Raw genomic sequence first — 26,327 nt, 5'->3', positions numbered from 1 at the left:
TTTTTTCTCTGAATATTCAGAACTTGAAATCTGTCTTTCTTTCTTCGTTTTGAACGTATTTTGAGTTTGTTTAAAGTTCTATAAGTTTAAGGTAAGGCTTGCACTTTCAAACAAAAATTTGTGTTTCTTTTTTCCTCTGAACGTTCAGAACTTAAAATTTGTCTTTCTTTCTTTGTTCTGAACGTATTCTGAGCTTGTTTAGAGTGCGTTCTATAATTTTAAGGTAAGGCTTGCACTTTCAAACAATAATGTGTGTTTCTTTTTTCCTCTGAACGTTCAGAACTTAAATTTTGTCTTTCTTTCTTCGTTCTGAACGTATTCTTAGCTTGTTTAGAGTGCGTTCTGTAAGTTTAGAACTGGGCTGACGATTTAACTATACTAAGCAGAATCATCAGAGTCTTTTTCCTCCGTCTTTTCAAAACATACATTAATTGAATGCTTGCTTAATTATAATTGTTTAATCATTTTAATTAAAGTTTTTAATCTTATTTCTTGTTTCTGTAAAAGATAATCACAAGTAATTGACAAATGTCATAATGTGACAGCTCAGTATAATTCTCAGCGTTTTCAACGAACTTTGTGCAGAATAGGTTCAGAGCATGTTAAATATGCTCCGACCTAAGCAGAAATTTTTTCTGAGACAAATAAATAAACACGCCTAATCAGTCGATCTGCAATGCTCATAGTTGCCTTATCGGTGCACCATAGCCCTTAAGTCTCCCAGAGAATTTTTCTAATTGGGATATTTGTTTTATATTTATAGTCAGTTTTTGACATTTATTCTGTCCATAAACTGAGTTCTCTCTTTTCCCAAAAACTCATTTATGGTGATACACGAAATCCTATTACTTCAATTAAACCAAGTCAGTTCAATTTCACATTCCAAACCAAACAAAGTTGTACAAATTTCCTATCGCATTCAATCCTATTAACCTCGCTACATTATAATAATTGCTCACAACTTAGACGCTGAATAAAATTCAAACAAGTTCAAGCTATCGCAGTCCCATAATATTCTCGTGCTCATAAAATAAAGAAACCATAATAATCTTCAAGAAAATTGATACGGCCGCAACCGGCCGGCCACATGAGAATTATAATGTTTTTTCAACGTCAAAAGTATTTCAAGACCCCATGAAATCATCATCACGCTGCATCTTCAAAAACAATCTTATCATGGAGCAATTAATCCGTAATAAGTTTCGAAAACAAATCTTCAAACTAATTCTAACACATTTTGAAAAATATGTGTATACTTCACTAGCACCCACCCAAATTCAGTACAATCTCAAAATACTTAAACCCTAGCCTAGGCTTAAGATTGTGGAAAATACAATAAAAAATGTGTTGAAAAGCCCAACAAAATTCTCTCGCTTAATAAATTCAGATCGGTTTAGACAAAGAAATTGATGACAAATAATAATAAAAAAACATATAAGAAGATGACTGATAATAACTAAGAGATTTCAAGGGAAATAAGAGGACAAGGCACTAAAATAATGTAGGTTTACTCTTCTCCATTTAGAGATTATGAAATCAAATGAACTGAACTGGGTCAGTATTTACGATTCATAACCTTTCAACCTGATCGAGGAGCTCCACTCGCTCCTTTTCGGTATGTGACAGTATCTGTCACTCGCTACTATAAATGCAGCAATAAATTTAATTTGACAGATAAGGCTCGTAAATATGTCAAATATATGCCACGCGGTTGCTACGACCCACATTAACCATCCTCATTCAATGTAAACAAATAGCCTAAGCTTACCTTTAGTTTCTTTATTTTATCTTAGGGTACGTTGATATTATAGGAACAATCAATGGATAGCTCCAGGTGAATGAGATGACATCTCTTTCCTTCTTCGGACAATCAATTTGTTTTTTAATTGATTGAATAAATTATACTAAATCGTTTACGTTGCGTTCATTCAAAAATCTGAGGCTTTTTTTGTCTTATCTTCAAAAGAATTTGTATATAAAACGCCCCTTTCAGCTCCATTCAAGGTGTGGGTTGCGTGTGATTATAATGTCTGGGAAATTAATTGGGAAAATCGATTTCCGTTTTTAATCATTTTGAATTTGGATGGGAAAATTAGGTTATTTTTTAAAATAGAGGAATAAAAGCAACTGAAAAAATATCACTTTAAAAAAATATTTTGTAACTCTCTTGATTCTTGCTCCAGCCCCACGCAACTTCCAAAAGTAGATTAAAAACTGACAAATGTCATCACTAACGCTTAATTTAGCTAAATAGATTATTCCATGGAAAGTATATTTGACTGTTAATTCTGTTTACTTGATAAATGTCAAATAACAAATAAAATTGACATTCGCCTCTATTTTTTAAAATCAAGGATTTTTCGGTAGTTCTATGATGAATTTTGCGCAGCGCTAAGTAACAATTTTGCGCCATCTTGGATGAATATGACATTTTAAAACTGATCTAAGTTTTGAAGTAAATTGATTCTGTTAACTTGACTTATGCCAAATAACAAATAAAATTGACATTTGCCTCAATTTTTTAAAATCGAACTTCCAGTAGTTCTATGATGAATTTTGCGCAGCGTTAAGTAAGAATTTTGCCGCCATCTTGGATGAATATGAAATTTTAAAGGTGATTTAAGTTTTGAAGTAAATTAAAGATTGAAAGATGTCATCACTGACCGGTGGATACCATCTCCAAATTTTGATTCTGTTAACTTGGCTAGTTGCTAATTACATACAAAATTGACGGTTGCCACTATGTTTTACAGTTCCTCAGTGTGACAATTTGTATTTATGTGATTTTCTAAAGATGAATTGACGTTCAAAACAATGTCATGGCGGACGAATACTTTAACAAAGATAGTATATGACATTTTCAATGTGATTTAAATTTTGAAGTAAATAAAAGATTGAAAGATGTCATCATTGACAAGCGGAAACCATGTAATTGCAAATTACATAAAGAATTGACGTTTACCACTAAGTTTGAAAATTCTTCAGTGTGTTTTTTTTCTGCAAGTCAAGTGTGACAACTTGGATTTACGTGATAATTGACTTTCAAACCAAAATTCGTCATCACGGACGAATATTTTACAAAAAAGAGCATTTAATTTACACATTTTTATAAATTGAATTTTGACAGTTGGATGACTTTTCTTCTACTCCAAGTGATAACTTTTCCACCATTTTGGCTTTATGTGACATATTAAAGGAGAGTTAACATTTTCAATCATTTTACAAAGATTATTGCTTGGTATTTTTGATATGTATATAAAGCAGAAAAATCACAACGAAACTAAATTATTAGGGCCAGGCCACACGAGCTTCAAATCTGCAGCTATCTAGCATCATATCCTACTTGTCAAATAATTCCCTGTTCACTAACGTTTTTAAGTCCTAGTTAATGGCGATTAATCGGCATTCGTTTCACGTAGGACTACCAATGAGCATAGAATATGTACTTGATCGATTGACAGCAGCTGTCAAACTGTTCTAGGAAACATAATTAAGTATCGTACTCTCATTAACTCGAAATTAGGAATAAAACTTCTTTTTTTTAACATATCCTAAAAGAACTACGAGTGAATCAACATAATTTTTACAAAAGAGGAAATCTATTTGACGGTTGAGTAATTGTTATTTAATTATTGAGGCCTATTGCTAAATAGTGTCTCTAAAACCTTAGACTCTATCTAGAAATCTAGATCCAAAGTGGTTTCCATTTATATATAAAATGAGAACTTGTGCAATGTGTACACTTTATATAAGATGAAAATCTTGAATCTATCATTTAAAAAAAAAACCAAAGCAGCTTAACCAGTTTTTGCAATTAATCAAATTACCTTCAAGACTTAAGTCCATATAGATACCTTAACTTATAATAAAAGGACAAAGTGGTACTAGTCTTTGGCTTGTGCTATGAATCTGGCTGTGGCTGTGGCATAGCGATGGAGATGGCGATGGCGTCCGGCCGTCACGAACGGCGTCATATAGTTAACCAAGTATAATACCCCTCAATTATAAAATACGAGTACATAGGTTTGCATCCTTTGAAGTACAACTTTGAGTCTATAGATGTATAAAGTGAAGTCCGTTCAGAAAGATAAACTAGAAAATTCTTAGTAAATTTCCAGAACTATGCACTTGTTGGATCTTTTTACTTTTTAGTTCCTCATGTTTATATTTTTATTTTATGTAATTTGTTTCTTTTTTTTTCAAGACAAAATTGACTTGAGGAAAGATTTAAACCGACACATTAAGACGAAAAAAAAAACCAGCAAGTCAAAGTAACGAATGAGAATTAAATTGACGTATTTACGCAAGAGTAAATGCGTTGCGCATCCCAAGCTAAGTAATTTACAAACAAAAAAGAAGAAAACAACAACAACAAAAATAAAGTGTTTGTCAGTAATTACAAGTATTTTATAATTGAATTAAGGTATAATTTGTCGAATTGTTAAACTTGCGCCAGATATAAGGAAGATGAATTATGTGGAAAGACATTATCTATTTGGCGCGTGCTTTTCCTGGTTTTCCTTTTGATCTAATTGCTTTCGAGGCCAATCAAGAGAGTTGGGGTTTTGAGGAAAAATTACATTTGGCGTCATAAGGAAAAGATTAAGGTTTGAAGAAAAGTCAGTGACATTCTTAGCTAGTATTTTTAATATTAGAAGTTACTCTTTTCATAAACGTCAAAAAAAGACAGTGTTAGTTATATAATTAAGAAACAACGTCATACAGCCCTATTTTTGACATTAGTGAGTCCATATGTTCACTATTTCAATTCATTTCTGTTTTACGAAGAGAAAACATAAGTAGTTTACATCGTGTTAATACCATTTTCGACGAGGGGCTGCATACGTATAAACACTAGACGATTTTCAGAGTAGCGAGTGATTTGACAAGCTAAGTATGTTCCCTATATACTTTGAGTTTTATGATTATAAGGCCTCATGGTAGGTGGCAACGAATAAAGTTTGAAAAATTATTGAAATACGAACACCGAATACAAAATCAAACATCACAAAACAACAGCGATTAAAGCAAATAGAATGGCGAGTAATATGATAATAACTAATTGCAATTGATTTTTCATTTGTGTAATTTTACCTCTATGCTTAATGAATTCTCTCCACATATTTTACCGTTTTATTTTTTATTCCAAACAAGAAGGAGTTTTCAGGAGTGCTAATAATGTAACGAATCGTTTTTTATTAACTAAGAATAATTTAACTTCATTTATATTGATAAACGAAACTATAACGTAAGACTATTCGTTATTCGTTCATTTGTTTACACATAATATTTATTTGTCAAAATCGTTAAATATATATAGAAACGTTACTTTCTTTTTTTTACTCGTTGCTTTCAAACTAAGGTAACTAAGTATGTCTTAGACAAATGTTATGATATGAAAAGTTTTTATCTTTTTCTCTAACACTTTGGAACATTAAATGTAAAACAAATCTTTATAATCAACTGTTTTTTTATAACAAAAGTAACGAGTTCAATTATATTCATATTAAAAAATTAAAGAATTTTCTTATGTATTTCTGTTCTGTAATTCAGTTCCTCAATGCCTTCAAACTTTCATCATGAGGCTATAATGTCAAAAGTGTTTACTCCGCTTAAACTATGTAAACTAGCTTTTGTTTCGTTACTTTTGTAACAATTGAAGGCTTTATCGTTTTAATACATTTTAATTTGAATTTTAGAATCAATATTGAATTAAAACCCTTCAAAAAATACTCATGCACTTCAAAACCCTTTTTTTCTATTGAAATAAAAACACTCATGATAAATACGGTCCTGGGATTACTGTATAGGCTGTATCCTTCTGTTTCTAATCCTCTATCCCTGAAAATAAAGGCACTACTGCAAATGTGAATCAACTTCGGGGGTTGAATATAATGTTCAATGTATTGTGCCAACCATGCACGTCATTGTTATTTTTTTGGAAAAGAGATAAATCTCTCTAAAATAATGTTGTTGCCAAACTTTTGTCATTTGGCCCGGGTAGTTCCGTTTTCGTGAACTAGTTATTTTTGTGAACGGGCTTCCAGTACCAGGATTTCAGAAATGTCGCAGGTACTCCAATACCGTTTTGGATATTTCGAAAACAAGCAGTATAAAGAATTATTTGATTACAAATTAGGAATCAGCTCATCCGCTAGACTTTCTTAAAGCTACACGTTCCTCTGTTTCGTTACTTTGCTATAATGTTTTACCAGAATTGACAAATAAACTAAATTTAAGAATCAATATAAAACCAAACCCTACACATAACAACCATCTACTTTGATAATCATTGTATTGAAATTCATTGACTCTTCACAAATACGGTCCTGGGCATATTGAATAGGCTGTATCCTCATGGTCCTGGTTCCGTATCTCTGAAAGGCAAGACATTAATTTGATTCAACTTTGAGGGTGGTTGAATGTTATGAACATACAATTTATTTTACCAGACATAGAAACACATCATGGATATTTTTTGGGGGAGAAAGATAAAACCTCTCCAAAAACTCCGAAGGGTACTTCAAAACTTTTTTTAATTTGAATTTGGCCCGGGTGGTTCCGTTTTCGTGAACTAGTTATTTTTGTGGACGGGCTTCTACTACCAGGAGTTCAGATATTGTTGCGGCATACGTAACCATTTTGGATATTCCACCAACAAGCAGAATAGAGAGTATTTGACTATAGCAAAACTTTTCTGAAGCTATTATAAAAAACAAGAAGAGCATGTTTTGAAGCCAAGAGAGATTTTGGTAATTTGCCAAAAACGGGATATACAATCGTATTGTTATACTTTTCGGAAGCATTAGAAACAAATAGAGTAGTTTGATAGACATTTCATGAAGCCCTATTGATGGATTTTCTATTGAAGCCATTTAAACATCTACGAGTTGCATGTTTTTTCCTTTGCGTGATGTATTGAATACATCAATAATGTCAAAAGTTTTTACACCGCCTGAACTATGTACACGTGCTTCTGTTTCGTTACTTTTGTTGGAAGGAAATTCATAAATAATTTGACAGATACCATGCTGATGGGCTTACTGTATAGGCTGTATCCTCTTGGTCCTGATTCTGTATTTCTCAAAAAAAGAACGACATTACTTTGGGGGTTGAATAGTACATGTAATGTTCTGTGCCAGACGTAGGAGCACATCGTAGACATTTTTTGGTGGAAGTGAGATAAATCTCTCAAAAACTCGGAAGGGTGCTGCCAAACTTTTTTAATTTGAATTTGGCCCAGGTGGTTCCTTTTTCGTGATCTAGTTATTTTTGGGGACGTGCTTCCAACACCAAGAGTTCAGAAATTTTAGAGGTATAAGAATGTGGTTTTGGATATTTTGGAAGCAGGTAGAGTATATATTTGACTATAGCAACAAAGTATCAGCTATTCCGCTAGGCTTTCTTGACACTATTAAAGGAGAAAGAAGAAAAAGTTTTGAAGCAAATTGCTTAAGAATATTTTAATGAAGATTGATTGATGGAATTTGTTTAAAGACATTTCAACAGCAAGTAGAATAGCAAGAGATTTGAAGCTTAGCATATACATATAGCTCTCTGAACTTCTGAACTTTTCCGAAGCCGTGAGCGGGACAAGCTTTGAACCAAGTAAAGGAACGAGTGATTCGCCAAGCTTAGTAAACTTCTCATTTGAAATTCTGCCTATTTTTCGCACGGCATTATACATTGTTCAATTCGTCACCAATTTTCTTATACCTGTTTAAAGGATTCTGTACATTTATATCAAAAGTAACGAATATGGATTTTAATTTAACGAGTATTTCAATTTCAAGTATTGTTTTCACTTATTTTCATATTTATTTTTATTTAGCATTTCACGTGCCTCCTGCAAAATTTCATCACTCGATTATAATGACAAAAAACTTTACTGCGCTTTAACTATGTACTTTTAGATTAGTTTCGTTACTTTTGTAGAAATTACTTCGTTATATTGTCTTAGCGAATTTAAAAATAATTTCAATTTCAGACTCAATATAAAGCAAAATCTTTCATTTAATAGTCGTCTACTTCAATAATCCTTTTTTTCTACTAAAATTGAACCGCTCATGACAAATACAGTCCTGAGCTTATTGAATAGGCTGAATCCTTCTGGTTTGGTAACGTTTCTATTAAAAGCAAAATAAAACTTTGATACAACTTTGGGGGTAGAACATTATACATGCAATGCATTGTGCCAGACGTAGAAACATATCATGGACATTTTTTGGTGGGAGTGAGATTAATCCGTTAAAAATTCTGAAGGGTACCACAGAATTTTTTTGATTTTGGCCCGGGTGGTTCCTTTTTCGTGAACTAGTTATTTTTGGGGACGTGCTTCCACTACCAAGAGTTCAGAATTTTTTAGAGGTATTCGAAAAGTGTTTTGAATATTTTGAAAACATGTAGAGTATATAGAGTGATTTGACTAAGAGTATTGTATCAGATAATTTTCTAGGCTTATTGACACTATTTAAGAAGAGCAAGGTTTGAAGCAAATATAGCAGCGAGTAGTTTGATAAAAATTGAATGAAGGAAGATTGCTGGTCTTTCCCGAAGATATTTCAACACTATTTCGAAGAAGCTTAAATGAAAGGGTAATCTTTGAACGAAGTAATTTAAGGAGTGATTTTTCAAGCATTGTAGTATACAACCTACTCGTTAGACTTTTCTGAAGCTTTTATACGCCAGTTAATAGAGATGGGTGAAAATGCGACTGGATGGCAAAAAGAATAGCACCTTATTTTCTGGACTTGGTCATAGCATGAAATAAAGTGCTTGAAAAGGATTATAATTATGCAGGCCAATCGATGTTTATAACTTGTTTGTTTGATTTGGGTTTTTTAATCCTTTTATTTTCTTACTCAAGAAAATAGAATACCTCATTTTTAAACAACGTTTTAATGAAGGTTTTTATTTGTATTATTATTTAACGCTTGTGTCAATCCCTGCAAAATTTTATCACTTGATAAGAATGCCACAAATGTTTACTTCGCTTAGACTATACACTCGCGTATCTATTTCGTTACTTTTATTACAATAAAAACGTTACATTGTTTAAGAAAAATTCACAAACAATTTGAGTTTCAGAATCAATATAAAAGAAAAATCTTTCAAATAATAGTCGTTTGCTTCAATAATCCGTTTTCTATTAAAAGTTAACCACTCATGGCAAATACGGCCCTGGACATACTGCATAGGCTGTATCCTTTGATTTTGGTAACGTGTAGCTGAAAAGTAAGCCAGTACATTAATACAACCTTGGGGTTGAATATTTTACATGCAATTCATTTTGCAGATTTAGGAACACATAATGGTTTTTTTGAGAACGAGATAAATCTCTTTAAAATTCGGAAAGGTACTGTCAAACTTTTATAATTTGAATTTGGCCCGGGTGGTTCCTTTTTCGTGAACTAGTTATTTTTGTGGACGGGCTTCTATTACCAGGAGTTTAGAAATTGTGGAGGTATACGAACACCGTTTTAGATATTCAGCAAGCAGGTAGACTAAAATGTGATTTGACTAATAATAAAGTACCAGCATCCGCTAGACTTTCTTAGAGCTATTGTAGAAGCAACAAGAACAAGTTTTGAAATAAACTGAATAGCTGGAGATTTGCCAAAAATGGGATATACAGTTAATTATTTCGACTTTTCCGAAGCCATTGCAAGAGAAGCGACTAGAAAAAAATACAATAACGATTAGTTTTAAAGATTTTTATGAATCCCGGATGATGAATTTTTCCAAATCGATATCAGCATAAAGTAGAGTAGCGATTAATAATTTGATAAGATACTAAAATAAGTTAATGAGTAGAAATGTTGATGCATTTGTTGCCAAATATGGGATACTGGTTTACTGTAAAGTAACGAATACTGATATTTTTAAACAAGTATTTCAATTTGAATTAATGCTTTGACTAAATTATCTATATTTCAATACTTTCCAAATTATAAATCTTTTATTTTATTTCAAGTTTCTCACTACGGGCAAAATTTAAAAGTTAAGCTATGTGTACACTAGCTGCTGTTTCGTTACTTTTATACCAATTAATACATAACATTATTAGAAGCAATGTAGATCAAAAAACCTTCGTCGTCTACTTCAATAGTCCAATGCATCACCAATGAAAGTAAAATGAAACCATTCATTCCAAAATACGGTCCTGGGATTAGTGTATAGGCTGTGTATCGTCCTTGTCTCGGTTCTGTATCTCTGAAAATAAAGGCATTACTTTGCTTCAGCTTTTGGGGTTGAATAAATGTACACATGCAAAGTGTTGTACCAAGCATAGGAACATATCATGGACATATTTTAGTGGGAGTGAGTTAAATCTCTCGTAAATTTGGAAGGGTACTGCCAAATTTTTATAATTTGATTTTGGCCCGGGTGGTTCCTTTTTCGTGAGCTAGTTATTTTTGTGGACAGGCTTCTTGTACCAAGCGTTCAGAAATCGTAGAGCTATACGAACACCGTTTTTGATGTTTCGGAAGCAAGTGAAGTAGAATGTTATTAGACTTTCTCAAAGCAATTGTAGAAACAACAAGAACAAGTTTTAAAGCTGAAGTTGAAAAGCTGGCAATTTGCCAAAAATGAGATTTCCCATCGAATAGGTTAACTTTTCTGAAGCTTTTGGAATAGCATTGAGAAGAAGCAAGTAGAATAACGATTAGATTATAAGAGTTTTATGAATCCCGGTTGCTGGATTTTTCCGAATCTATTTCAACTTCAAATAGAGTAGCGATTAATTCGATAAGTAACAAAAGTAACGAGTATAGATGTTTTTTCAACGAGTACTTACATTTTAATTATTGTTTTTATTAAATTATGCTTATTTTGCTACTTTACAAATTATAGACTTTTTACATTGTTTACATTTCAAGTAAAAAATGTTTTTTAAGCTTAAACTATGTATTCACGAGCTTTTGTTTCGATACTTTTAAAGCAATGAACACGTTATATTGCACGATACATAATATAAAATAATCAATATGAAAACAGAACCCTTTAAATAATAATTGCCTTCAATAGCCTAATAAATGAGCAATGAAAGAAAAATGAACCCACTCATTCAAAAATACGGTCCTGACATTATTGTGTAGGCTGTTTCCTAATGGAAAAATTCTTTCAGCTTTTAGGGGTTGAATATAATATGAACATGCAAATCACTGTGTTAGACATGGGAACATATGATTTACATTTTTTGGGGAACGAGATAAATCTCTTAAAAATGAAAGGTACTGCCAAACTTTTTTTATTGGAATTTGGCCCGGGTGGTTCCTTTTTCGTGTGAGCTAGATATTTTTGTGGACTAGCTTCTGGTTCTAGGAGTTTAGAAATTTTGGATGTATACTAATACGGTTTTTGATTTTTTGAAAGCAAGGAGACTACAATGTGATTAGACTTTCTTAAAGCAGTTGTAGGAGATACAAAAACAAGTTTTGGAGCAAATAGAGAAGCTGGGGGTTTGCCAAAAATGCGATTTCCCGTCAACTGGGTACACTTTTCTGAAGCCATTGCAACAGCAGCGAGTAGGAGCAAGTAGAATGACGATTAAATTATAAGAGTTGTCTGAATTCCGGTTGCTCAATATTTTGGAATCCATTTCAAGCGAGATAATAACAAGATATATATATGCAGCAGTCCAATTTCTGTTGAGCACTCCTGAGTTTCTTAGTCCGAATGAACACGTTACATTGATCTTTGTTAGTATCGTTTTTATTTAACACTATGTTTGTTATTAAGTATAAGTTAGTAGTAGAATATAAATATTAAGAAAACAATTTAGACACTTTTTCGAACTTTGATAAATTTGTTGCCAAATCTGGGATAACAAGCTAAACATTTATAACAAAAGTAACGAATATCGATATTTTTTTAACGAGAACTTAATAATTCTATTTAAATTATTTATATTTCGTTACTTTACAAATTAAAGACTTTTTATTTTACATTTCAATGCGTCCAAAAAGTTTCATTACGGTTTAACTATGTATACACGAGCTTCTGTTTCGTTACTTTTGTACTAATTTTCTCGTTATTCATAAAAAGGAAGCAAAAAAAAACGATAATAAACCTAAACCCTTTTAACAAATTTCGTCTATTTCAATAGTCCAAAGAATGAGCAATGAAATCACTCACTCAAAAATACGGTCCTGTCTTCGGATGTATAGGCTGTATCCTCCTGGCCCTGGTTCTGTATCTCTGAAAATAAAGGCATTACTTCCATTCAGCTTTTGAGGGGTTGAATAAACAGTACATCAAATGTATTGTGCCAGACGTTAGGTAGGAACACATCATGGACATTTTTCGCTGGGAGTGAGATAAATCTCTCGAAAATTCGGAAGGGTACTGCCAAACTTTTTTTGTAATTTGCATTTGGCCCGGGTGGTTCCTCTTTCGTGAACTAGTTATTTTTGTGAACGGGCTTCCAGTACCAGGAGTTCAGAAATTTTTGAAGGTAAACAAACACCATTTTGGATATTCCCCCGCTACCACTGCCGCTGCTACAGCAACACAACGTATAGACAAAATTCCATATACTAGATACAGTGTTTTAGATACGGTGATGATGATGTGTATAGGAAAATGATTTGGTTCTAACAACAAAACAACGGATGTATACGAGGCATATAGGGTTTAGCATTTAGGTATATTCCTGTATCTATGGTTAGATTTAGTTTTAGCCTTCAATTAGAAATTAAATTCAACCCTGTCGGTTTATAATAAATAGATACAGGGAGTTCCGTGGTGGATAAGATATCTTACAAATAAAAAGTTATTGCTGTCAAAAAGTTTGTGTTCTGTCAAAAATTGATTTAATGTGACATTTCGCTGCTTTATTTTAACCAAAATAGTGGTTTGTATGATTTATACCTCACCATTTCCCTTACATCACATAATACAAAAAATCGACAATGAAAGTAAAATTTCTATTCCCGTTCTTTAAAATAATAGTGTGAAATATTTTTGAGGTCAACAAAAGAATGAATTAATTGAACTGCCAAAAGGTGGATTAACGCTTTGCCAAAAATTAACAAAGATGACCTCAAGTAGAAAGTGGAAAATGTTAATATTATTTTTTTTGCTATAAAAGATTGATTCAAGCGTAACAAATTATCAAATGAAAGTAAAAGTCATTAAAAAGATACGAAATTAAAAAAAAATATGGATGACAGCATATGTCATATGTAACAACAAAAAAATGGTGGTTAATGTACTGAAACTGTCAACTGTCACTTATAAAACTTCGTTAGATGTACATCAATAAAATAAATTCTACTCTCTGGTCCACTGAACATGAAATTTCTTAGTTCTAATTTGATTCGAATCTTCTAATTCACACCACATTACAATCGTGGTTAATCCGCCACTAACTAAAACGTGTATATATCAATCAATTTCACCACCGCGACCACCTTACACCAAAACTGCACCAAAGAAGAGTTTTAGTTATGGTGTATCATCTATTTACAATCCTGACCAGACCAAACCATCATCATCGAATCGTATATCTGCACTTTGATGATTGTTTGAGAAAAATGTAAAACCAATTTTCACAACGTTTCTCTCGCGTCGCTGCAGTCTGTCAGATAGTTTCAAAGACTTTATAATGTTGCTCTCACGTAAATTCGGTCGAGAGTTCGTCCAAAGATCAGAAAAGACCACCATCATCACCACAACAACACACCACTGCGAAACAACCATCAAAGATCAACCAAATGGTCTCTGGGAAAAGACTTCATTTCGAGGTTTAACCATCACTAAAAAAGTTTCGCTCATTTTGAATGAAGGAATTAGAAAATTGGATTGACGTGGCTGGACAGATGAGATTTTTTAAAGAAATAATGATCAAGTCCAAAATATTTCATAATATTGATATATACCTTTTACCTAGTCTAAATCACCCCAAAACCCGTTTAAGGTTTTGATGCCAAACTTATAAGATCGCAAAACATTCCAAACAGCTTTATCATGAGACGAGTAAGGTAAGTCTGTATACTTTGCAAGCTCTCTGTCTTCGAGTTTTGTTGAAGTCTTGAAAGTGCAATGTAGCAAGCACCTTATGGTGGCAGAGTTTCAGCACTCAACATTCATTCATGGTATACTCGTATAGGTACCTGAAGTTACGATTTGTCCACTCAACGCCTTCGTCTTGTTTATTGCACCGACTAACTGCGGTGCGACTGCTGCGGCAACAGTAGTGGAATTTCATTATGCGCTGCAGTCTGCACACGCTCTGGGTCTTGGCTTCCATGAAATGGTTTGACATTTGAATACCCACCACGTCGCCATCCACCTCGCTGCCAACCAACTCACACCGAATCTACCACAAAACAACACAAAAGTCATACTCTTATCTACCAGACTCGACGGTATAACGACCTAGTTGCGAAGAATTCATGAGATTGGCGCTTAAAAATCGTGAGTAACCCATAGATAAATACACGCCATGCAAACGGGGTACAAACTTTACAAACGCAAACGCGGTTGAAGTTTTGAATTCATTACGAAATGTTTGTAAATTTTATGTGAGAAAGATATTATACATATTTTTTAAATTATTGTGAATTAATATGCAAGTTATGTTGTTTAATTTTCGGTTGATTAGCCGTTTATTGGAGGCTTGATTAGACGTAATTTATATCTCTAAAAAATCCGGTATTGGATGAAGTCGAATCGACAATGTTGCAGTGGAACAGAAGTGAGAGGTTAAATAGGTGGAATAATAAATTTTGACAAATTGTAGGTGGATTCTAGTGGACTTTTTTTCGTATTCTCACGTGTGGACAGGTCATTATTATTGGAATCTAGTGATTTTTATAGTTTTATAGAATTCTGTGGGTTTTTAATTACGAATAAGAAAATATTGTAATTAAAAAAGAGCCCACGTCTAGTAAATATTTTTGTTTTAATCTTTATGATTGGGTTAAAAGCGTTATTATTACTGATGTGAAATTACTGCCCCTTTTCAAGTTCTTAAAGATTTTATAATTTTACAATTTAAAAATTGTTTGCATCACACATCATTTCGATTTTCTTCTAGGTTTCTACTCATTAAACATATTCTTAACCTGATAAAACTGCTTTTCAACTTAAAGAAATGACATTTGTAATTAATTTAGATATTCACCTCTTACCACGCTCACAATTTTTGCTCATAAAGGACACAATCAATAATAGATAAATACATTTTTTATAGCACATTTATTTGGGCGTATTCAAAACTTTAGAATTTTACGATCGTAAATGTTGTATGCGACTATTAAATCCATATTCAGCTTAGGTTCGAATGTCAAGTCATCATCGAATTTTCTGGATTAAAATAATCTGTCAAAATGTGCCGCAAGAAAACTTATGTAATTTATATAATTTGTACAATACAGATTGTAAGGAAGCTTTGATAAGGGCATAAAAGTGGACAGTTTTCCACTCAAATGCACTTACGAAGCCGGAACGTAAAAAATGACACATACAAAATTATCCCTTAGAAACAAAATGAAATAAGCGTTTTACATACAAAAGATACAAAGACAACTGATTTTTCAAAAAATAAATCCAAAGCTATCCACAAAATTTATGACTATCTCACAGAAAATATTATTCACCATATGGTTAAATTTGAATACGCCTAAAGGTTTATGATTGAGGTAAAATTTTATTTTACAATCATTTTTACCTCGAAATCTAATTTTTGTCTGCTTTTTTTGACAGCTCTTGTAAGCTATCCAAAAATTCACCTATCCCTGAAAACGGCAATTGAGTTCCACCAGTAAACGTCAAAATCAAAACTTATATAAAAGACTTTGATTTTAATAAATATGTAAACAGTTTCTGTCAATAATTTGTATGTAACTCTATGTTTACACTGGGCTTTTTAGAGGTGACTTATTCTGACGTTTCGACACTTTATCTGTCAAAATCAAAACTTCTATAAAAGACTTTGATTTTGATTAATATGTAAACATTTTCTATCAATAATTCTTATGTAACTCTATGTTTACATTGGCTTTTTTTAGATAACTCGTTCTGATGTTTTGACTATCTCACAGAAAATATGATTAATCATATGGTTAAATTTGAATGCACCTGAAGGTTGAGTTTACATTTTTTTAAACAATCATTTTGTACCTCGAAATCTACATTTTTGTCTGCTTTTTTGACAGATCGAAATCTACATTCCTGGCTGCTTTTTATTTTTGACATCTATTTTAGTTTACCTCATCGAATAAGCTATCTAAAAATTCACCTATCGCTGGAAGCAGCCATTGTGTTCCTCCAGTGAACGTCAAAATCAAAACTTCTATAAAAGACTTTGATTTTGATTAAAATATAAACATTTCCTGTCAATAATTTGTATGTAACACTATGTTCAGATTCGGTTTTTCTGAGGTGACTCATTTTGACGTTTCACCACTTTATCTTTCAAAATCAAAACTTAGATAAAAGACTTTAATTTTGTTTAAAATATAAAGATTTTCTTTCAATAATTTTAACACTTTGTTCACATTGGCTTTTTTGAGACGACTCATTCTGATGTTTCGCCACTTTATCTGTTTTCCAACTGGTGGTTGAAAGGCAAACGATGTCTGCTTTTTGTAAATAGTTGAAATTTTGTATTATTTTTGACAACTATGTATTTCAATTTTTTTGACTAAGCTTTCTAAAAATTCACCTACCCAGGATGATTTTTTCGACACGAGATCAGTCAAAACTTATATAAATGACTTTGATTTAAATGTCAAATATTTTATCAATACATTTTATATTGGGCCTTGTTCCGTTGTTCATATTGGCAAATAATTCTGACATTTCACCATCTTTTTTCCAATTAGTTAAGGAAGTAGGCTGACATATTTCAATATCTTAATAAACTATTGGGAAGGAGATAAAATGAGGAGACGTCAAAATAAGTAGTCTTTAAAGCGTCCATTTAGTATTTAATCTGAAAACCATTTGACAGTCAAAAGTTGACCTTTTTACAAATGTCTTTTTTGTTATAAAAAAATGTGGTTCAATATTTTATCTAAAAATTAACAATTTTAAGGTTCCTATTTTATTGACTTAGTTAAAGCCCGTTCACACGATCCCGAATCGGCGGTTCTGCCGTATCGTCGATTTTACGTACATATAAGCCAGTGTCAATATAATTTAAATGAGCATATTCAGACGATACGGCTTTTACTTGTATACGGTAAAATTATCGATTAGGTCGATTTTGTCTTTGCAAATCGTTTTTCGTCGTAGGGTAAAAAAAAAACCGATTTGGCTCATCGTGGCAATGTATTTATAGACAGTGCGTTCAGACGATTCGATATTTTGACCGATAGTGCGTCATTTTTCGTCGAATAATTTATTGCTAATATATAGTCGTAGTGGGTTGAGTACGGTGTACGGTAAAATTACCGTAACACCTGAACACTTCAACCGAAAGACACCGAATCAAGAAAATATCTGATACGGTGAAAATATCGAATCGTGTGAACGGTCTCTTATAGTTCAATTGTGGTTGAATTATATTATTGAGTAACATAAAAGATTTATTTGAACCCGATTTGAATTTTTAGTTTATCTTTCGGTGTCAGTTTGTTTGAAGCTGCTGACCCAGGGTAAGAAAAGGCAGCACTTTTGTATAATTAGTCGTTAGACTCGAATAGAGTGCCTCTTTTGTATGGCGCCTCTGATTTATTACGTATAATAACCTACCCTATTTATAAATGACTATTGGATTAAGGATCAGTTATGAACTATAATTGCCGAACTACAGACGTCATATATGTTATTAAATTGACAAATTTCTTCCCCTATAAATTGAGTCCAAATTTTGACATTTACCTGTTTCCAGGTATCAGTTTCTAGTGTCTCCTTCTTCAAAGGATAATTGGTTTCAATTAAAATTCCATTAAAAAATATGAACATAATTAGCCGCCTTAACTTAAAACCAAAAAACATAAATAAACATCACTTAGGCCCTCACTGACGTATGGTTACAGTTGTATCTATAAACAACCCAAAAATGCAAATGATCCAACATTAAAAAAGTTGTCCAACAACTTCATTCAAAAATTTCAAAACCAGTTAAAGTTAAACTCCGCATTCGCAGTCGTGATGGTCGCAAAATTATAAATTCCTTGTCAATGAGAATGTCTGCGGTGTTTTGTTTTTTGTTGTGTTTTGTGTACCAAACGAACCTTTTGCGAACAATATGAATGAAATTAGTGGAATTAGCGAGGCACGACTTTATAACAACCTAAACGGGGACTCGCCTATTTGCATGCGTCAACTTTTCTTTCTTTTATTTTATTTGATTGTGTTTTATTTTATTTGTGGACATTAACCTCAGCCACACCTGCTTCCGTCCAACCAACCAACCTACAGCGACTTGACTACTATACCGACGAACAACGTTATCGTTATAACGATTGGGGGTATAGCAGCTATAAAGCTATTAAGGACCTGTCGAGCCGACACATCGCAAGGACACAAATGTTTACATGCGCTCATAATGGTTTCATAATAATCAACATCCAGTTTCCATTTCCACCATAAAATATGTACACACCGTGGACAGGTGAAGAAGGAAGGAATCAAGGAAGAAAACAAAAAATGGAACCCCAGGTAGAACAGGAAAAAAAGGCATCCAGAGGTGACGGTGAGACGTTGCGCTGCTTTATAGTGGCGGTGCCGTTCAAAAAAACATCGAGGACCAAATTCTATTGTTCAGGAGTAGATTGACTCATATAAAATGTTTCCTAGGTCAAATAACCTTTGAATAAACTTTGAAATATGTTTATTTGAGTTTTGGGTTGGAGACTTGTTCAAATATCAACAAGTTACAGGTGCAATATATGATGTTGGTAATAAGATACGGGTCAAGTCTTAGCCTTGGGTGTGTTTGATGAAGTCTCATTTGGATCACCTGAAAAAAACATGTAATAAACCTCACGACTTCCTTTTCTTAAAACAAAATGAAGATACATTGTAACAAAGAAAAGATCATATTATTACAAAACAAGAAGAATCATTGGCCTTAGGTGTTGAAGCCATACATAAATTGTTACCTGTGAATTATTTGTCTTGTGTTTTTGTAATCTTGTTTCGATTCTCCATTAAAATAATTTTGGTAAAACATGGGATCATTAATTTGAAACTTGATGTTAACTGGGCCTTAAACTACTATGTGTCAAAGTTACATATTTTATTTTGTTCCTTTATCTTTGGATATTGTTTTCAATATTGAACACTTTATTTTTAATTGCTGGATTAACTTAATTAAATGATGCTATTAATAAAAAACAGATACAGGTAGCTGATTAAAAAACAGAAGCAAAGTACATAAAATTACTTTAATAAATAGTGTAACATGAGACTTAGAAATTTGGAAAATCTACAAATTGTATTCAAACAAAAGCTCTCAATTTATCAACTAAATGTCAAAAACCACTACAGATACATTTTAAATAGATGAAGGGTCGTATTGGGGACTTTGTATAGAGCAAAATAAGGTAGTGTTAAATATAAACTCAATGTGAACACCACCTTAACCATTTGTCAAATAAAAGTGACACCTAGTACCCTTAAAAGATTGAATGTAAATTAAAAAAAATACTATATTTTAGTGTTTACATTGGAATATTTTGAGTAACACATTTTGACTTTTCATCCCTTTATCTCGGTCTAACTCATTTGCCTCACTTCTCTGTCCCTTTTTAACTAGAAAATGAAAGAGAAAAAATGTATTCCAGTTTGTCACTTTGTATTTTGCAATAACAATTACAACACGACAAAAGGGTCAACTGTCACCTTAAATATTTTATGAACAAAACACGATATTAACTCCAGAGTAATTGTGTGCAATGCAGAATAGCGTTTTTGACATCTAGCATAATTTTACATCAATTGACAGTTACTTTTTATAACAATTAAAAACTGCCAAAAATGTATTGAACTAAAAAAAAAGATATTTATATGTCATTCTATTAAAAATGTCGTTGTTAACATTCAGTAAAATTTATAGAAAAATCCAACGGACAGTTGTTAAACAAAATCCAATAAAATTTCAATTATTGATTACATACATTGTCCATTTGTCTTATTGCAAGAAGATATTTATTTTAAAGGGCACCAAGGGGAAGTTTTCAGTGTCAGTTGTCGTATCTCGAACTCTATTTTTGAAATGAGTGGGATCAAAATAAACAAATTAGGAGTCAAAGAGATACAATTTTCAGTGGATGACAGTTCAGATCTCTTCATTAGATTTTGTTCTGTTGACATCCAATGGTCATTTATTTCTTTTTTGGATTGGATTGAAGGGTGAATTCGTTTATTTATTACACAAATATAGAATCTTTACTCTATTTCCTTGCTTTTTGCAAACTGACATATGTCATAATTCATACTTGAAACTGGATTTCCAAGAAAATGTTCAATCCAATCCTCATTTGACATTAAATCTGTTCAAACATTCTTATCTATTTTCTAAAAAATTTTGGAAAATACAAAACACATCTCTGTGCGTCACTAAACATTATATACGACTCTTATCTACATTATGTTATCATGTCAACGTTTGTTAAACTTCTTTGTCAGAATTCAGATGAAGTGCATCATGAATCATAATACATTCACTTGTCAATATAAGATTCAATATACCGTCTGTCAAATCCTATTGTATTCTTCTAATCCTCTCTGTTATTTTCCGACTTTGTGTGTTATAAAACCATCATCCATAGTTTTGATGTCAATATTTACACTCAGGTATATGACAAAAAATAAAAATACAAAATCTTTTCATTAGAATGCGACATCCCGCTGAAATAATTCTTCACACTTGATTACGTCGTTTTGGTCGTGATTTCTTTGGGTTTTTACCACACCGAACGATCAAACACGTAGAAATTTTTACCTGACGTAGATATTTAGCCGCGTGCTTCTTTTTATTTTAAAGGTTTATAGTCTTATGCTTCATTATCAGATTTATGGACTTTCTTTGGTGATCCAGGAGAATTTCTAGAAGCAAATCCATAAAACTTCTGTTTGTTCAGAATCGAGGACAATAATCCTGCTGCATCCTGTTCTGTTGATAAATAATTTTTGACGCACTATCAGCGCGCCTTTATTTATGCCACCCAGAGTGCCGAAAGAAGATGACTTTGAGTCCTTTCTGACCTGACCAGATTCCGGTTTACCTCATCCCAACAATAAGGAACAAGGTGCTGATTGTGATGTAATGCGTCACAAAGGAGAACTTATTATTCTCCAGGAAGGACAGTTCAAGATAAAACCGAGATCGGTTAATAGCGAAAGTCAATGTCATCCAACAAAACTGACACTTCAAATCCTCATATTACTTTCAACTTATACTTATTTTAAATTTAATCTTAAGTGTCAGTCTCTCGCTCGTTGCAGCTGTTGCATACTCTTTGGGAGTTCTTAAGTGGGCGCCAATTTAATTTATTTTCCTCTGGACATTAATCAAATTACATTAAATGATTCTTATCTCGATCCCCTTTCTATTCGAATCGAACTGATGCAATGCCATAGAAATAAGCAGACAGACGAAAACAGACACACAGTGGCGCTTTATAAAAATGGAAAAAACAATTAAAGAAAATATAAAACAAGTCTTTTCTAATTCTTCTATGTATCTGGAGTTGGAGTGTTCTGTTCTGAAGGTTGTCTGACAGCTCAAGCTGTCAAAGATAATACTCAATTCCTCAACAAGGTTGGCGCGACGCGAGTGTTTAAAAAAAAAAAAGATGACGAAGATTAATAAGTTCTTACCTACCTCTATAATACTCGAACAGTGCCATCATTGTCATCTTGCAAGGAAGTTCTGAGGCTTTATAACAAAATGAAAACCTTAATTGGAATTTAGGATCGAAATGCATTAAAATTTTATCTTGTAGACATGTAATTATAATACCTATCGTATGTCAAAGGTCAAATTAGAAGTTTATGAGGGAAACATTTGTTATTAATGGTCTTATAGAGGATTATTGTTGTGCTGTTCAATCAATGAATCATTTTCTTATCTAGTTATCAAATTTTGACGTTTAACGTTCTTTTTATGTAAAAAAAATTGACAACGCATATCTGTGGTAGGTTATGGGCACCTTCCTGAAGTGTCAAAACACAATCCAAATGCTTCTGCAGGTATAAGGGCCATCTACCAATATTTGGAGAATAAAATGAATATTACAAAATCAGATAATGAAAATTGTTAACTGATGGAAATTGATGTAAATCTTATTGGTCAGTTCTGATGTCCTGTAAATCCCGAAAATTAATTGAATTTTTGTTAAACTTTCCGTATGTGTCATTTGTGCAGTAAAGTGATTGATCACCCTTAAAAATTTAAACTTGACAGATGATAGCTTTTTACATAAACCCTTAAATACTATCACTGAGCAATTTTTTAACGTAAGTCGTAGCCGTAATGTGTTGTTGGAGATTTTATTTACAAAAGGTTAAGTCTGCATGAGCTAATGTTATCGCAGACACTAGGTGCCGCCACCGAAGAATCTCCTCGATGACAGTAGCATATAGGTTTTATGTTCAAAGATGACAGTCGAAGGTAAGTGAACAACAAAAGAGATTTACACGATAGAACAATGAACAATATTTCTAAAAATAGCTTTGAAAACTCGAGAAAAAATGCCTGAAGCTTTTTATTCATATCCTCGATAGTATAGTGGTCAGTATCCCCGCCTGTCACGCGGGAGACCGGGGTTCAATTCCCCGTCGGGGAGATTTTATTTTTCAACATTTTATATTTCCTATAAGAACACAGTCAACTGCATACAAAAGCTATCTAAAAAATAAAACAAAGAAAAATCCAAAATGTGTTCTCATTAAAATGACCGCTTTATAACTGTTTAAAATTACCATAAAGTTTATTAATGTGAAATACTTAACTTGCAAAATTGAGACCAACTAATCTGAAAGTTCATAACAACTAAAATATGAGGGAGACCTACATAATTCCCCAAAAAGTCCACAATGAAATGCAATAAATAAAAAAAAAGAACATGTGTGTAGGATGTAGGAGCATAAAAGATAAAAAGAGAAAACGAAAAAACGAAAAAACATACGAAAGCGTGGGGGAATTCAAATTCGAAATAAAAGAAGTTCATCCGCCAACGGCCTTGTCAAGGTTAAATAACCAAACAGAAAAATAAAATATTTGAGTTTTTGTAACATCTTCGCAAAAGGTTTCTGGTTTAAGAAAATCTCAACAGAAGAAAAAGTGTGACAGATGCACTGTTTTCTGTCTTCTTCTTTGTGACTTTGAAGATTCGGACATCTTTGAATTTCTACATCTTGTTTTATTATTTTGTGGATTCCCCTTTCAATATGCCCACATATTTTTTTCATCTTTTTCGTGCCTTCGTGTGCTGTAGATAATTTGACATAAGAAAAAAATAACGGTAAGCAGATGATAAATTTGAACTCGATTTCTTTGTCTCACTTGAACTAAATCCAAAAACCAGGTAGGGGACATACCTAAGAGGAAACAAAACAATTCCATAGCTGGCACTCTGACACTCATACCTAATAAATGGTCGTGTGCGAAATCAATGATTGTAAGTAGAACAAATCGAAATTGGAAATAGCTCCAACTACCTGAAAATTATCTAAACAAAAATTGGTTCAAATAATAAAGCACACAAACAGTACTAAATGTCATTACTTTGTTGAGATCTATGGATGCCATAATGGATTCAAAAGAAGACGGAACCATCAACCACAATTTAACCTACTTTTATATAGAACAGCTGTTTTTTGATTACGGGTTGAAAATGAAATCCGATAAATTAATAACAATTTGACAATAATGGAGGTAGGAAGTTAACCATTCTTTAGATTTATACCTTCGGTAATTTCTTAGTGAGTAAAAATTGACGCGTTCCAATGGCGGAGTGTGGTTGTCCATCTGCGAAATCGGAATCATTTATGTTTTTCTTCAGCTGCCAAATAGGGGTCACTTTGATGCTCTCGATTTTGAAAAATGCACAATGTAACTACTGTGACATTGGCCTTAAGCAAAGTTTACAGTAAATGAGTGATCTGACCTTCGAATAAGCGTTCTGTAGGAATTTAATAGGATATTCACATAGACAAATGTAAGTTTCTTTAAAGGGTTATTTCACCCTAGAGGGCGAGGATTTGTTTGTGGGTATGTTCAGAAATACTACACAATAAAGATTACAGCAGGGCTATTTATTATATAACCAATTTCTTATAGCGATTCATTTCAAAATTAGATTTGTGCAGCGTTTTTTAATTCAGTTTTCTTTTCTTCTTTCAAGGATCAATCGGTTGCCAAAGTTATGAGTCCGAAGAAAGAAATTATTATTTGATTGTAAAACCCAAGTTTTTTCTTACAGATGTTAACAATAAGAACATCATCATTTTAAAATGATACGGTCTTCCTTAAATTAAGTGTTTTATTTGCACTGCAAATGGTATGTAAACCATGTTTGACATTTGTCAAACTTTAGAAACCATAAATTATGTAAACGCCCTCTATCTTGCTCCTATTTGACATTTTTGTTTTTTAACTTCCTATAGGAAGTTATTGTAAAGGTGCCCATGACAGCCACAGATAGGTACCAACATCTTCTAGAATTTGTACAAAAGTTATATTCGCACCGACAAAGGTTGAGGAAAAGGCTACAGAGAATTCACTAGAGAGAACTCAACACAGTGAATCGGGAATACCAGACAGTAAAAAACGAACTCGAATGCGTTAACATCATTTTCCGGAACTCTATTCAACACCACAATGACAAACCTCTCAAGAGGAGATTGCGAGAAATAAAACCCGTACCAGATGCCTTCATAGGAAGAAATAAACTACTACCGGAGGTCATGATGGACAACATCACTGAGATTACATCGTTGGTTGACAAAGTGGAAGTCTTTGCCAATCACTTCGAATGCAACTTTACCCCCAACGAAATGGAAGAGTCCATCCAACAAGCTCTGACTCCCAATTCAGAAAGAAGTGTGTTCAATGAAACTAACCCAATGGACAACCCATACTTGAGCACTACAGAGGAAATATGTGTTTACTGACAGCTGTCAATTTTTTCTTTATTTAGGGTTACCGACAGTCTACTCAGTAAACAGAAGCAAATTCAAGTCTTTCGGGACACTTCTTGTAAGAAAAATTCACTTCATATTACATATGTATTTGGATTGGAGTAAAACGATAGACCACTGCAAACCAAAGAAGTCAACAGGGCCGTATGAGGTTTCAAACTTCATCCTGAAGGGGCTCCCGCAAGCAGTGTTTGTTTTCCTGACAATCTTCTTCAACAACGACTATTTTCCCCAAAAATAAAAAACTGCTAAGATCGTGGCAATTCCCAAGAAAGTAGATTGGAAGTACATTTCTAACTGCAGACCCGTATTTCTCCTGAGCAACATCAGCAAACTCCTTGAGGAACTTATATTAAGGAAACTGAAAAATTCTGCTGTTAAAAAAGAATAATTCCTGACATGCAGTTTGGTTTTCGGGAAAATCACTCGACGCTGCATCCTTTAATGAAGTTTCAACACGACATCACCTCAGCTCTTAATAGCCATCGTGACACCTTTGGATGCCTTCTGGACGTTGAGAAAGTATTTGATAGCGTTTGGATTGAAGGCCTCATCCATTAACTTTACATGCTGGGCTTTTCTTTTCTCTCTTCCATAAAATTGTATGTACAGTTGGAGGAATGCTCATCGTCAATGAAGATTATCAGGGCTGGAGTTGCCGAAGGATCGAAGCTCGGCCCGTTTCTATACAGCATCCTGGCATCTGATCAACCTACCCCCGTCAACTGCAAGAACCTTTTATACGCCGATGATTGTTTGACCTACTGCTCCTCAATGTCACCACATATAGCCGTGAAGAAAGTAGAAGCTCACATTCACCGTCTCTTTGATTTCTACCATAAATGGGGTATTAAAATCAACGCAGCAAAGTCGGAACTCATCTGCTTCAGAAGGCCGTCAACTGTCGTCCGTAGTGGTTCTCAAAAAGCGACAATATGCAGAAACTTAAAGTTTAAACTCCCAGATGGATCGTCACTTTTAGCCAAGAGGACTGTCCAGTACCTCGGAGTTTATTTCCACGAGCTGTTAAAGTTTAACCCGCATGCCCAGAAAGTTCTTATAGGAAATGCCAGCTGGGCCTTTCATCGTGTCCATCCATTAATGAAGAAGAACAATGGACTAAGTCAACAGACCAAGATCCTGATGTACAAACAACTGCTAAGACCAGTCATTGAATACAGCTTTCCCGTTTGGTACACCATCTCCAAAACGGCCATTAAAAG

At 33.1% G+C, this 26,327-nt stretch overlaps 1 protein-coding gene and 1 non-coding gene across 2 annotated transcripts in view; both read left to right on the top strand.

Annotated features, from left to right (window-relative positions):
- Nucleotides 1–26,327, top strand: part of LOC129951246 (TNF receptor-associated factor 4) — a 69,618-nt gene that overhangs the window by 13,886 nt on the left and 29,405 nt on the right. The window lies entirely within an intron of this gene.
- Trnad-guc (transfer RNA aspartic acid (anticodon GUC)) lies at nt 22,677–22,748 on the top strand. The gene has a single exon. It is a non-coding gene; the product is annotated as a tRNA-Asp (tRNA).

Source organism: Eupeodes corollae, chromosome 3, assembly GCF_945859685.1.
Source record: "Eupeodes corollae chromosome 3, idEupCoro1.1, whole genome shotgun sequence".
Taxonomy (NCBI): Eukaryota; Metazoa; Arthropoda; class Insecta; order Diptera; family Syrphidae; genus Eupeodes; species Eupeodes corollae.
This window is presented reverse-complemented; position numbering and strand designations above follow the sequence as displayed.